Consider the following 16,089-nt stretch of genomic DNA (forward strand, 5'->3'; position numbering starts at 1 on the left):
TTCCTGATACAAGCCACGAGCTTTTGAAGTATTTCGAAAACGGGGATGAATAATTTAGAAACTTGCAAACAACCGAACGTTCTTTGTCGAAATTCGCTCTTTCTCTATTAAAATTCATAAAAAGAACTAGTAACAGTTGTAGTTCAGTCTCAGATAACGGAGGTAGTTGAGTCTCGGGAATCTAATTTCTGGAGCATCTCAATCGCATTGTAGCGCCTCGCCAAATTTGTACATAGTAATATATACATTTAAGTCAAGGTGGTCTGCACATCAATTTACCTAATACAGATAAAGGATTTATTTAAGAAATATCTTTAAAAGGTGTTTAACCTATCACTATAAGGTCGCGCAGTTCAACATTTTGTTTCAGCTGGAATCATTATTCTAAATATAGTTACAACTAAACTATGTGTGATAATAAAATGACTCAGCAAAGCCGGGAACAGAAGCAGTATGGTAGTTGCGGACGTGACAAGCTTACATTTCGAGAAAAATAGGTTTTACGCTCAAAAGAAGATATAAGACCTGCATTCGTTCACAATGGCACAATAGATTCTCCTTCAGCATCGGCCTCGGCTCACATTCACCTAATTCAATCATCTGAACCACAAGCGAGTTACAGTTTTCTTATTTATCGCTGGAAAAATGTATTAGATCGATCGAGCATGTTTATCTAAACTATAAGTCTGTTTTTTTTCACCAGCCCTCTTTCTGACCGTCGATCTACTTTGTGTCTCCCATTTTGTTATAGAGGTACTGGATTGTTCTTAATTGTTCTATTGCAAGTATTACAGACTTTACCGCCTGTCTAAGATTGATTTTGAAATTTCTAATGACAGCGAACTAATTCAGCCGAATAACTCTATTAAATCCCTGACAATTGTCAATGGTATATCCAAAAAATATAGAGTCAATCCTGAGTTAGTTTCGTTTGAGGTTTTCGCCGAACGCTGCAATTGGCATGGTTTGCTCCGAGACAAACGCTTACCCCATTTCTTTTTACTAATTAATAACAACGGATTCCAAAGTCTTTTTTATCGAGAAACAAATACTGTGAGAATGCCTTGCACTATTTTTTAGAATTACACTTAAAAGTCATTTTAAGTTCTCTGCCATTACGTTATGTAAATTATACCTTAAAGTTTATTCACTTTGGATAATTTCCATAGTCGCATTTAATTTCCACTTAAATGCTAAATGTGTGTCGATGTGTTAGTCCATCGTTTCCAAATTCAATGTCGCATATCGCTTGTCTCGTAAAAACAAATGTAAATGCTCCGATTTATTCTTTGTTGATTGTTTGTCTTGTTAACATGGTTGATACAAAATGTTTTGCGAAAAACTAACGAAATCTCCATAAACACCGCAGCTGATCAGAACAGATGTCAAAGTACTCCCACCAGCTCAAGATTGCGCAGCGTTATGATCTGCGAATCTTATTTTGAAGAAGTTGCACTCAAATGGAGTATTTTTGCAAGCAGTTTCTACACGAACAAATACAAATTATCAAATATATAATACTACACAAATAGTTTTATTGTTAGCATGTTTCAAGCCGATCGTTCAGATGCTCGTGATTCTTACGTGAAGTTTACACACAGCAAAAACACCGAGTAGTGGGTCGTTATTCACAGTTCGAAAATTTCTTGATGGGGTAAGGGGAGAGCTTATTAACAGGTCTTCCCGCTAACTTCATCTACGACTTTGCTAGTACTTCAGAACTTCTGGCTACATTTTATCGGGTTGAAAAAAACTGATAGTGCCGATAGTTCTTCCTTTTAGTGCTAACCTTACTAGACTATTTATTTCCTTTAATACTTTATATCCATATCTACGTAATAAAATTATAGAGATCTCAGTGATTTCTTTTACAGATAGCGTAAACCTAATTTTTTCGATTGTAAATCAGGACGTCGCTTGAATTTATCTGTTAACTTCGTACATTCTGTGTTGGTACAACACAGCTTGTAAGTTAGTAAGTACTATGCTTGCCCGTAACTCACAGAAGGTTTTTCTCTTATGTCATTTATCGTAGGTGTTCATTATCTCTGAAAATCCTTGCTTTTGTATATATCTTTGTTTACGCGTCTTGCCGGCAATTATTTACATTATTACACATTGCAAAATAGAAACCTGCTTTTCTCATTATTTCATAATTTTTTATATATTATTACAGTTATATACATGATTTTGAAGAAGGAAGGATCGTTCCATTAGATTAACTAATAGCATAAATCCCTTGCTCTTGATTAGTGCGATAAGTGGGATGTCTATGCAAGAGCCTTTCCTATCTTTATTACGCTTAATAAGTACGCATCTTTACAAGCTCACGGACTTAGATTCCTTATGAAAGCCGGTTTAGTATAGTGAATATAGGTTCTTGTTGCATGGAAAAACGATTAAAGTTGCTTTAAATACGTGCTGTTACCATATAGAATAATACAGCGGAAAAGGCTTATTCTACATTCTAGTTCTTACGTAATAAAATAACTACTATTTTCATATTAAAAAAAAACTCTCGATTTCTAAGATTTTGGCCAAAATTGACTTCCGTACGAAAACATTTCATGTGTATTACTAGTGTTGTACGGGCTTTATAACCAACAGGTATATAGTCATATACAAATTTTCCACCTGATCAAAGTCATCCCATCTGACCCAAGTGCTCGAAGGGGTTGCGTTTTTAGGCTGAAGACAGCATTTTTTGATTTAGCAATTCTGAACGGAGAGTAAACCTGAATTCGAAACCTGACCGAAAACTATTGACAGACTGCAGAGCGCAGAAAACCGTCGTAACCTATGCGTCAGCTTGAAAATCTTGTACAAGGAACATTGAAAGTGGTAGAAAAATTCCACCTAACTATTAAACTTTCAACCTGTTAGATAAGGCTGATTGAAAAAGTGGATTCTTATAAAATGAAGCTCTCCTACGTTGGCGGACGTACCACTACCCGAAAGAAGCAGTCCCTTTAGTTTAAAATGAGAACAGATGAGTGACGCGCGTAGTGAAAAGAGAACGGTAGTTGTATAACGAAAGCCGCATTTTTGTCTTCAGCCTGATAGACTGATACATTAACCTAACAATTCTGATTTGCATTTGCTATTCAGCTTGATAATTTTGAGGATTACTGGAAAGCGGTTAGAAATCCTCTAGATTTGCGAAAGGCCCAGTGACAACGGCTGCATCTTATGCAGTGTATCAGTAGGTCAACACGTGTTCTAAAATACGGCCTACCGAAACAACTCAGGCGATCTTAAAACTGAGCTGGTAGGCGACTGAACGTCCTAAAAACCTAAGTGCACATAAAAGCCAAAATGTTTAAAAAGGCCCGATTATTGGGGCGTGCGTACTCCCCTTTTTCAATCTAATCACTAGATTTGGAATCAACCTTTCCAGAATCCTTAGACATCGATTCTTGCAAACTCGTAGTTAATGTATACTCGATATGCCATGTTCTAGATATTTTGGCCTTTGTTCGACCTTGACAAATTACGGCTTAACTTCCAGTTCTGAGTCCCATAGACATAGCCTCTCGCATTCTTAAATAGACCAAAGAATTCGAATCTCTATCAGCTCTCCGGGGTCAGCGTAGTGACTGGCAATAACGAGGTCATTGAATTTTCACAATTAAGGAGATTTACAATCTTGCCTTCGGATTGACATTCTTGGATTGCAGGCAGGCGCTCGAAGGCTCTAGCTCATTGCTGGCGACATTCTGACCGTGTTGGAAACAACCTTTAAGCCTCAGAGCGAACACAGCGTTTTTTATTTTTCTTTACGAAAAAGAAAATAGGTTTTAAGATTGAAAGGATTAAGGAGTCAATTCCATTCTCGGGCATTAAGCCTCACTTTGAGGCATATACCATGGTTTTAGCGTACTTCTAGCTTAAATATTTTTTATTTTGTGCTTGTGCGCTTCTATTTTGTATTTGCGCACTATTTTGTATTCACCGCCCTGCGTCGGTACTTATTTTTGTATAACGTATCTGGCTAACTGCCCGTTTTCGCAAAAAGATCTAAACAAGCTGAAGCCGCTTATAGCTTTGCATGCCTCTGTCGATTTTAATAGTTCAGAGCAGTTGTAATACTTTGGAAAAGCAACCCGCTATTTCAATCGTACGATAGCACGCCATCCACTGCATCCGCCTGTGCTTGTATATCTAATTTGACTTTTTTTTTTTTGTAAATACATTTCCTTTTCGTTGAATAAATATACCTTCCATACTTGTACACTAGCTAGCTAATTTAGCAAGTGCGGCATGTCCAATTATAAAGTTCACAGATGCACACATACACAATTAATGTAACATATCGGTTGCATGCTGTAACATTAAAAAAACATTCGATCCTGAAATCTTATGTTTACTCAGTTGCACATACGTTTCGCTGTTTTAGATTCTTCAGAATTGAGCTTCATTTCGAACTAGTAATTGTCTCTCTGCTCTGTTCTACGAGTCGTTGTATTCCATACTAGGAAGAATGCGTCTGCCGTTCACGAACTAACAATCGCGTCCCATGGCAATGAAGACAAATGATGATGCTGCGTATCAATGACCAAACAATGACGTATCTATATAAGCATCGTCAACCCTTATCAAGTTCTTCCAGCCCAATCGACTAATTTCATGCACGCATTCCTATTTTCCTCTACCGATATATACCTGAGCGTGCCTATTTAGATAACAATGCTACGCTATCGGTACTTCCCAGTGAATGCGGTGCAGATGGGTCATTGTGTTTCCAAGTTCGCCTTATGGAACAAAATACTCCAAGCCGAAGCTGTCTGCCGAAGCGATTTTCTTGGCAAGAATAGTGGCCATGCAAATTGGATGTTTGCTGATTATCAGTAAATTAGCTTAGGCAGACTGTACACTTAAAATGAGAGTTAACATGTAAAGTCGCTGTTTGCCATCGTCGGCAAAACAATCGGCCGCTCCGAGTGTGATTTTACAAGTTGACTGTAATTTGACGTACATGCATATTCAACCGTACTCAAATATGGTTTTTTTTATGGTTTGCATAAAATTTACTTCTACTTCTTATGCACCTAATTAGGTTTAGGTATTTTCTATCGAGGGTTAGATCGTCACGCATGATTCAGCTAATGGTCGTTGGGGGATGGAAGTATGGGGCGTAACGGGAACCGGTTTTCTTGGCTACAAAGACAACTTCAATAAACCGACGTTCAGCTATAGACGAAGCTAATTGAACGAAGACCATTATTTTCAGATACCGTAGAAGTTCGTATACTAGCACGCAAAGACCTTTTGAATCTAAAATTGGTTTAATGATACAGTTTTTCTTAATTTTTATTCGAATGTGAAAATGTTTTTTATTAAAATTGCTCAATTTTCATATCAGTAGTAGTTCTGTATGTTTGGCATACGCAAGTCGGATTTACGCAAAGTAACTTTCGTCGTAAAAAGGAAAAAAGCCGCTGAAGATTTTAATAAGCTATAATACCTGTAAGACAACAATGTATCAAGCGCCTTCTTTGCCACCGGCCGACCTATTTTTCCTACATTTACAAAGGTAATATACTCCTCGTTGTGCTTGAAGATAAATCCATTCAAAAAGCCCTGACTGAACTCGCCGTCAGCAGAAATGTCAACGCGGATATTTGTACATATTACGATGACTGCGTCATGGCAAACTAATAGCCCGCTTTTTTTTAAATGCCCATGAAAAGTTTGTTTAAGAGTCCAATTATAAAGCCAAATAAATCCATGGTATTTTTTAGGTAATGTCGGTCCTAAACGTTTTTAAATGTAAAGTTGTTGGCTTTCTTTTGTGCACTGATTGTTTTGACATTGCCCACTGCTGCGTGAATTGCATTGAAGATCGTTTATGCCGGCGAAGAAGCTAGAGCAGTTTAGCCTCTGTGTAAGAATAGGAGTTATTACTTATACTACACGACGTCACATGTGCGTACATCTTCTTTATGTAATAGTGAAAATTTCCCGAGTGAAACGAGGTCGTCATGCACGCCAGCACACCCTTTCCGTACGAGATGAGCATCCAATCTACGTGCAATAGGGTAAGTTAAACCTTACTATTGAATTGAAGAAAGGGTAGTGGACAGTCAATCTAAAGCCATTGATAATTAGATAAGTTCCTCCAAGCTTATTAATTATTCTGAACGTGTGCTTATGTTAAATACTAGTTTATTCAATGGAATGTATTATCATTATTACTATCCAACTGTCACGGTATGCATAAGACTAGTTTGACGATTTTATAACGTTAAGATTGAAGTTACTTCGGACACATAGAACAAATCCTGCTTATACTTGGACGTTTCAATAATATGATTTGACCACTTCATGAATTTTTCCTTTTTTTTGAGTTCATTATTAAAAAAACATAGTACGTATATTAACGTTTGTAAAGTACTCAGAACATATTATCATAGTATCTAACTGGGCAGAAATATATATTCTTATATATGTACATGGTCTATGCTGTAAGACTCTATAGTGCAGTTCGTTTGATTTAAAGCTTAATCGATACTCGCTTAATAAATCTGGACGATAGGCTGAATTCCTTGACGGGCTCCTGAAGGCGCAGCCTCAAAATTTTACAGCAATAGATTCACTTGGGAAACAAAGCCGTTTGTAAAAAAATATGTACGAAATTCTTTTAAAAAAAATATGTACGAAAATATGTACGAAAGAAGAAGATCATTAAGGTTTAGAAGTAGTGTTGACAAAATCCGGCGTCTCTACTGGTGTATCTCTATCGTCTCTATCGGGGTCCTGAATAACGCTTTTAAATAGAATTTCAGGTTTTAGGTTTTTAAGGGGTCACAACACATTTTAAAACGAATGCACTCATACCATCTTAACGCATTGCTTAGAAACATTGTGAGAGGATCTTGCAGTGCACTGCATTTTTCAAAGGTCTTCACATTCGTAGGTGAGCAGTACGCTGTTGCTACTGTCTCATTTATATTAAGTCCGAAATCTAATCCTAAAGTAGAATAGGGCTAAGGACCATAGTGGAAAAAGTTATTTTGAGGACTTCTCAGATACGTGCATGCATACAAGCATCGACCAATCAAGAAAGCCATACTTCAACTAAATATCTGCGTATATATATATATATAATTTACACATAAAGTATGTGAAAGCTGGCTCACTCTGCTTTCTAACAACAACGCATGCGATAACAGTATTGCTAGACAAGCATTTTAAACTGCTGTGGAAATGATATGTTAGTTGCCATGGCTCTTCATCACAATAAATGTGCACATCAGAGCCATCATGCATCATCAAGGTATCTGATTTTGCCTTCCGTTTATGAGGAAACAGACCCATAGAAGTACAGTCAAGAAATCGTCGTTACTATCACCTATTCGACGACTACCACGTTGTGACCACAGATCATTTTGAAGTAAATTTAAATGATGTCTGCGATTTCGTGACCATACGAAGAGACCTCACAGAAAAGCTTCAGGCTTTAATAGTCTGATTTATACAAGGAAACCGATCGTGAAGAGTATCGCTGAGCTGGTCGGTATATGGAAATGCACAGTTGCCATCTTAATCCAGAAAGCGAAAGATAAGGTGCCTTTCTTGTCAAGAAGAATAGGAAACAAAAATCGAAAACGCAGAGAAAATTCAGGATTATTTTAACCGCGCTACAAAAAAATAATAACGGTTTTTCGACTGCGTGACAGGATGGCAAAGCTCGGAGTCACTGTATCTATAAAGACCCTATGACGTCGTACCGACATGAATGATTTTTGGCAGTCGTAAACTAGCTAAAAACCCTTGATATACTGAAGTATGCGCGTTCTAGTTTGTATGTACGTGTGGGCTAAACAATTCTAAGTTAGACAGTATACAACCGGAAAGATGGCTGGTTTTCATATAAATCGTACCTTTAGATTTTACGTAGCAACGCTCAGCACATCTAAGTGCGTTCCGACGAAAAGTTCCGCAAGTACTTTGCAGCCAAACAGGTCAAACTTCAAGAAAAGTTGGGTTGTGGGCTGTGATTTCCACCTTTGTAGCCAGAATCCTACATTTCGTCAGCGAAACTATAAGAAAAACGACAATACGGTGAGGTAATTCATACGAAAAGTGCTCCTCGGACGAAGATAGTTTCCTCATGGAACTCTAATCATACATAACAAGTCATTGTGTCATACGGCAAGATGTATCCCTTGCATCTTTAAGGTGTATATCGTTAATGATCTTGTGATCCTGCCAAAACCTGGAAATTCACCCGATTTGAATCCGATTGAAAATGTGTGATATTATTTTAAAAGGTGGGTTAGGGCCGATCAAGGTATCACGATAATACCATAACTCAAGGTCACAGTGCTCCAAGACCAATGCTTGACGGAGTCAGTGAGATAATGCATTTGGAGCACATAAGCCGAGCTGCAGCAGTGGTCGTAGTCTGGGGGGTGAAGAGAACCAAGTACTAGCCTCAATAACTTTCTACAGCAGTTTAAAAGTGCTTCTCCAGCGACAGTTCTCTCACATGTGCTCTCATTAAAAAATAGAGAGATAGCTTTCAAGTAAAAAATCACATTTAAATATTTAACTTGAGTGTGGAAGCAATCTTCGATCAAATTTTTTGATCGACTTTAGTTACTACTTCCTCGAGTCTATGACGAAATTTAATTTTATTATTTCAACGATAGCATTAAGTGTATGCTGGTTCAGGTAGCCTCTATATACGTTGCAGCAATGATGAGATTCCACGGCTGGCGACTAGCAACCGGCCAGCCGTAGAAAATATGCAAATCGCTGGCCGGAACCGAAAATTTATTTACTGTAACTACATATCCCTCACATACATACTGTGACCCCGCGCCTAATCCTTCCTGATACTTCATAGATCGACATTGACACGCCGTTGCCATGGCCCATGTAAGCAATGGGTATACGGCCTGACTTGCTGCTAGACGCTTTACACAGCCTTGAACTTGGCCAGCAACTTGCCGAACGTAATGGACTGCTGACGTGGAAGGCGTGGTCGGACGAGCTCCCTGGACCGAAGCATTAGGTGTGGGGGATTTATTATTTCGGGCACATGGATGGGCCTCTTTGTGCAGCTAAGATACAGAACGTCTAACCTTGGGCCAGGCCGAAATTAGGATGGTTTCACAACCTTAAATCTAAGAGGTGATTTGAGAGAACTTGCTTAAAGAGCTTCCCTGGTACCAGCACTCACCGTGAAAGTGACCGCCCAAAGCATCATAACGACAAAAGAGAAGGGCACTTCCACCAGACGCGAAAAAAAACGCTCGGTGACCGTAAAAATCGTTCGCTTCATTAGCTTGTTGCTTGTGTGGTTTAGGGTGATTCTCAGATGTTGAAACGTGCCAGGTATTGCCGGCCAGACCGACCCCAAACGTTTGTTATTCGTAACGGAGGGTGTTCGTGGCCCTACACCGGTCCTGAAGGGTGAAAAGGGCCAGGTTCGTAGCTTGTGGGACCTGGAAAAGGTGAACGGAACTGGTACAATGTTTTAAAGTCACCAATACATATAAAGGCGCCTCCCTCGGCATGGGCAATGTCTCCATAAAAGTCACGTCTATCTTGACGAAAGGACGCGTCGGTGGTTCTATACGTTCCGAATGGCCACTGAAAGCAAGTGATAATGTGCTGCGGGCACTCCTTAAACGAAACGCGGCGTAAAAAAGCTCTCGGAGCGACAGCTTTCCGCACAGCTAGAAGTGACCTAGATAACCGTTGTCAATCGTTTGCATACCCGAGAAAAGATCTAAAAGAGAATCTGGGCCTTTTATAAACTCAGTGAAAATTTAACTACTAACCGTCCAATATGCCCTTAATTGTTTGCACGGCACAAAAGAAAGTCATTTCTATACAGGAACGTTACTGGCGACGAAAAGTGGGTCTTTTACGATGCCTTTAATCGCAAACTAGAACGGTTAAACCGCAAGCAGTTTTTATAGTTTGGAGCCACGGAGAATTTATTCATGGTCGAATGCTACATATGGCACAAACGTTACGCTATGGCCATATTGAAGACAACCGTTACACAAATGAACTCATTCGTCTAGGCCCCGAAAAAGGCTTAAAGACCGGCAGAGGGCAATGCAAAGTGATATTGCTGCACTGCATACTGTTTTGGTAACCCAGCGAGCGCTTAGCGTTCTTAATGGCAAACTCTGTCCCACCCGCCGTACATCATTCCATCAGATTATCTATTATTTTGGTCAATACAGTATAGCCTCGAGGGTAAACACTCCATAACAAAGGCGGAAGCCAACAAACGGGTAGTCTCGAAAAGCGGTTTTTCCTTCGCGGGATCGCTTTTTTTATTTCCATAAAATGCGTAATAAAAAAAGCACCCACGTATTTTTTTTTCTAGTCTACATCATTCATGAGGGGTACCTACCTCAGACTAGAACTTTGTGATCATTTCCCATGCCGCTTAACAATTTTGTAAATCTCAGTAGACTATAACTAAACTACAGATGACAACTAGTAATTGTCATGTTCGTGTGGCGACACTAAATAATAATTACTTCTTGAACTTCATGTTTATAGAGCATCAAGTATAAAAACATGTGATATTCTGCAAGAGCCTAATTAAGAGAGTTCGTTCGTACTTACCCGTTGAATCAGGAGGTTTATCTTGGAATTTTCCATGAATGCGTCGAAAGCCACTTGGTTATACTGAAACTTGATTTGTCCACTAAATTTGAAACTTTGTTTGAAAGTCCTCTAAGCGCCGAGTCTATCGCAAGGTCAGACCTTAATTATATTGAGCCATGAAGTTACGTCGAAGTGTCAAGGGTGCTTTCGAAATCTCATTGACGAGTAGAGAGAAAATACGAAAAGCTCGCTTGGAAGCAGCCTTCACAACGCAAGGTATGAACTGTTGAACAGTGTTCCTCAGTTAATTTCATAATAGAATTAATATAGCTTTCTGCTGCAACTATTGGTAAATACAGACGAATTCGAAGAAGTTCGAGAATGATTGTTCAGGTGATCTTCTATTTTTCGGTTATTTGAGTCTGACCAGAAAGTAGGGTCCTTTTTGATTAGCAAAACAGCCTTACTCTGTTATTTACGTGCTTCCCGTATCGATACGAACCACGTCTATTGTACGAGTACGTCGAAATTTACTGGGTCTAATTTCGAATAGTTTGTTTCGAGACTATGATCTGACAGTCTGACTGTAATGCATTTGTGAATTCGCAACGTTACGTAGCATTGAATGTGTTTGAATCGAAAGTCGTCATGATAATGTTGCATAAGTCTACTTCAATAGTGACAAATATACAGCTTTACAGGTAGGGTGTCAAGAAGTAGATGCCCATATTAGTGCTCATGGTATAGCCGGCCGCTAAAAACTCCTCGCAGTTCCCATTCTGAGCACTCTCGACAATGTAAGCTTCATCGATATGTTGCCTTCAAGGACCTTTTATTTACGTCAAATGAATACCTTATCTTAAACTAACTGCAGATCGCCTATTACTGTTGTATAGGATTTGAACTCAAGGGCCTAATACATTAGAATATACGGAACCTTGGCTTCTTTAACCAAACTGAAGCAGAACTGTAAAGGTGGCTGCTTACAACGGTAAGATTTCGAATAAGCGATACAAATAACTTATCATTTATGCAGTCATGCCGTGCTGCAGCGGGATGCCATCTTCAACAACAGGGCATCGTTTCGAATAAAAGGACACGCATTGCATCGTAAGCGATTTCTCTTCTCGCTTATTGGAAGATATGGCAGCAGGTTTTTGCGCTTTTACTGTTATACTCTTTTTGGCCAGTTTGGCCTTAAACTAAATTTCCTTAAATTAAAAATCCATAAAATTACTTGTATTTGTGCGAGAACCGAAGATCTCAGCAACGTCAAAAACCAATTGCCTGCAGAACGATTGTATTTCTTCCGAACATTTTACTTATGCTATTTTCACCGAAAAATATGCAGTTATGTCAGAAAACTAACTGGTTGTTTTAGCCGCGATTTCATAATATACATTTAATGCCGTTACCATCCCTTATCAGTACAATGGTTTTTGACTTAGTCTTGTAATTTTTTTAATATTTTTTGTCATTTACAAATGATGACATACACCATGGAAAAGATCATAAACAATTGTTACTAACTTTTTTTCTATATTTTTATATGACAGATAAGTCAATAGAACGAACTTCGCCTCGTTATCCGGAAACGGGACTACTTCGAGGTTAGCTAAGGAGTTTATATTCTGCGACTTACATCAGGCTTTTAACTTTAGTATAAATTTAACTTTAGTGGGCGTATTACGGTGGCTAGAATATCTCTAGGAAACAAATATTTCAAATGTACTGCCGCTGTTAAACATTCTATCAGACACATTCACGTAAACTAAGCATGCATGGCATAAAGATGGCATAATTACTCAAAAACTTTAAAGGTAAAAACGTATGGCATGCAAAACACCGTAGGCAAAATTTGCTTCGCTTACCCAAAATGCAGCTGCAGCTTCTATCGAATCAGCGACTGTCGCATAAAAATGTCTTTGAAGTCTCATCATATTTACAATAATCATTATCATATTTTCGTTATAGCTTTTTCCGCACTCGCCAACCTGATGACCCGAATTAGGTTTCAAAAAGGGAAGAATAACCTAGCCACAGGTACATAGAGGTCCCAAAGCCCTTTACTCTATGGAGTATCTACCAGTAATTTATCATTTTTACAGATGAACGTTTGCCGGTCGTTCGTGACTTAGAACCAGAAATAACGCTACTTATGTTAATTTTCGTTCCCTATTCGCCCTAGCTTTGTTAGACCAAAAGGTTCAGATGCCTCATTTGCTTCTTTCTCCATTTTTATTGTTAAACTTTTCTCAGATTTGCAGCCGCCGCAAAAATCTGCAACAATCCCGTTACTTTTTATACTTACAGAGATCATATCTTACAAACATGATCAAGCATGTCCTAAAGATCTTTCATTCCTTTACTTGTGTGGACTTTTGGGCTGTACAACCTGCAAAAGACATCTTTTGCTCTCACAGACAACAAACCACAAAATATAACTACTTGATTTTTTCAGGCCCGCCTTCTCTCTCTATTTTGGCGATCTTTTCTATTTTTTTTTGAGCCGACGGTACCTTAATTTTTTGTGTAATTAATTTAAAGTGTAATTTACATAATCATCGAAAACTTCGCTTTGATAACAATAAAAAGTGATAAGTGCATGCATACCGAGTGGTATTACCTAAGTGAAAATTCTTAAGGACGGGCTTCTCATATGGCATGGTTTATGCATAAGCTATACGCAGTCATAACGGTGAGTTTCACAAATGTGATCTGTATATAGTAATTTTATGATAGAATATCGTTTTGCTTCGTTAGCTTATTTGGATTATAGAAAATACTGTGATAGGGACCGACGCCTCCCCGCGGAGCACGCATAGCGATGCACAATATATATACACTCTAGGACTGTTTTGGGACGGACCACTATTATGGGTAAGATATCATATTATACTTTGCTTATTTGCATTAAAAATAGAACATCCGCAAACATTTCTTGAATAAATTTCTTAAGTAATTGGTAATAGATGGGACAAGCTTCTTTTCGACCTCCAGAAGACAGCGTCATCTGTTATAATGTCGGGGCTATCAGAATTCTAGTATGGCATTGCGTATGCACCGCGCGAGTGCGGGATGTCGTTAGAAACCTTTGCGATGAAATTCCCAAAATGCTGATACCAGTTTGCGTTTTCTCACTGATCTTTGTTAATGAGGTAACTGCATAAGTAGGTAAAAATAGAATAAAATAACGCAAGATGGTTAATTTTTGATATTCTGAAAGAACATTGCAAAAAATTACTCACTCGTGCTTGTGACGGGCACGCTTTATCACTACACAACTGCAGGAATTGCATCTAATGCTTCCACGGTAGGCCGCGTCGTCAGTTTTAAAACGTTAAAGCCCAATTGTCCTTTATCCAACTTGCGGCGCATGAAAAAATTCGATCTTTAAATCTTCAACAGTTCGTTATAAGATCATTTTATGTCTGTAGAACCATTAAAAAACCGCTATAATACTTTGCATCAATTGCGGGACTGACAACAATCAAAGTTCTTTTGTCGCGTGGTATCCGACGTCGTCTGCAATAACAGATTGTGCCATGTACTCGATTTGCCCGAAAGCAAGTTCTAGTCAGGAAGTGTTCCCAGACATGTATCTGCAAAACGGGAGCAGTGACGCATGAGGGATAGCCGCGCAAGATTGGACAACATGGTATCGTATCTATATTATTTCGACGAAGCAGTATGCCCGTATGCTTCCGGTAATCTGAGTTTCCCTCCGCTGTTCAGCTAACGGATACAGCTTTGTCTTTGACGTCTCAGCAACATCGGCTCATGTAACTATGAGACCGAAGTTCATTACTACAACGCCGCATCTGTCAAGTTTCACCTCGTCGAAGATGACGACTGGTGAATATATTCCCGGGTTCGAGCTCATGCCTTCCCCCAGTAAACTATCGGTCCTTCATAATGCCTCAACCGTTTGAGCGTTTCTGACATTTACATGCCTCATGCGACGGCTGCCACTTATGAAAGTACAGCATGCGGCTCCTTTGATCCTAAAGCGCGATCTCCCATACAGGGAAACCGTTCCAGAAGAATCACTTTCAAGCAGTTATGTAGCGTCACAATCAAATTTCACTACTAAATGCTGTGCCTGAATAAACCTCATCAAGGTGACGTCAGCCCGAGGTAACTCACCTTGGTGTTGCACTTCACGCTTTCGATTCTGGAGCCGGATGGTCCTTCTCTTGCCCCTATGCCTTATCGCTGACATTCAAACCTCGCACCTGTAAAGCGTCGACCAAAATAATTCCGTCGATTGTGATATTCCATAGGAAAGACAGTAACAGGCAGGTCTTATCAAACATTTTTCTATTCCTTCAATTTGAAACCTGTGTCATTTTCTACTTGAGAATAGATCTATTAGTCTCTTTATTGAATAAGAGGTTGTAACAGCAGCCATCGCAGGTTTTTCTTGACCAACACATGGCTTAGTTCGGAATCACGAGTCCAATGGTTTCGTGTTGTCCTAACTATGGCCTAATTTTAAAATAATTTCGAAAGATTGTCCTAGAGGTACTTCTCATCAGACTATCAGAGATAAACTCACTAACTCTACGTACGTTTCCACTCGCGCGAAAACTGGATTCTCCACTTGTCCTGATGTTGACTACAGATTTTCAAGGTAAGTAAACTCCACTTTTAACTTTACGATCAATGCTCATTTCCTTTGCTGTCTTTTAATGCTTCATCCTGATTCGTTTTGGTCGAACCTGTCACGAAGATACATCTGCGTAAACTCTGTTGTTCAGTTGCAGGAGCAGATACTTTACAGATATTCAGCTTTGCGTTGTATCCGTATAGCCGTAGACATACTTACAAAATATCATGTGCTATTTCACTAGGCGTTTATATATAATGTTCGAGATACAACACAGACTCAAACATGTCCATGTTAATGTAATTTAGCCGTTACTAATAATTATCATATACATGAAAACGCCGGTAAATCGAATTCGTATATTATATGGTAATTCCATAATTTTGGTAATAAAACATGTTTGTGTGGCTGTTGTCCGAAGCATTCCTATATATGCCACATATCAATGTAGCAATCTAGTCAGGATCTGCTATCGCATAGTTAGATCACGTACACTGGCTAGTACAAATAATCATCGTGTCACCGCTTGGCATTGGGTTAACGCAATGTCTGTCTGGGAAGTACCGTCACCTTTGAAATTTTAAAGAATCCAAGAGAGTTTTTTAGTGATACACTCGCAGTCTCTCACTCTGGTGAATTTACAGGGCACTACCGCTATTCCAGTCTTTGTCCAATATGGAACGCTGTCAATCGTCACGAATTATATAGAGATTGCTCATTATTAGTGCTATAATATGCCACCTTGTGCTGAAAGATTTTTTTTTATAAACGTCGCACTCGTATATTGTTGCCTTAGGGCAACTCTAACATCAGTTCCCCTGGCTAGGTATTCGGCCGATCCGTGTTATACGATAGGCCTTTGTTTTAAACAACTAACCTTGTCATTCCTCTCCCCTGTGGTC

The 16,089-nt window shown here is 39.0% G+C and overlaps 1 long non-coding RNA gene across 1 annotated transcript in view; it reads right to left on the bottom strand.

Moving 5' to 3' along the window:
• The window catches only part of LOC111267653 (uncharacterized), a 72,044-nt gene extending 56,208 nt beyond the window's left edge, over positions 1-15,836 (bottom strand). Inside the window, exons 1-3 of the long non-coding RNA XR_002684764.2 lie at positions 15,681-15,836; positions 15,150-15,299; positions 14,725-14,813 (exon numbers count right to left, since the gene is read on the bottom strand). This is a non-coding gene — a long non-coding RNA (uncharacterized LOC111267653). The remainder of the gene's footprint in view (positions 1-14,724; positions 14,814-15,149; positions 15,300-15,680) is intronic.
• Between the last annotated feature and the right edge of the window lie 253 nt (positions 15,837-16,089).

This window comes from Varroa jacobsoni, unplaced genomic scaffold, assembly GCF_002532875.2.
Source record: "Varroa jacobsoni isolate VJ856 unplaced genomic scaffold, vjacob_1.0 scaffold_1206, whole genome shotgun sequence".
NCBI classification, from domain to species: Eukaryota; Metazoa; Arthropoda; class Arachnida; order Mesostigmata; family Varroidae; genus Varroa; species Varroa jacobsoni.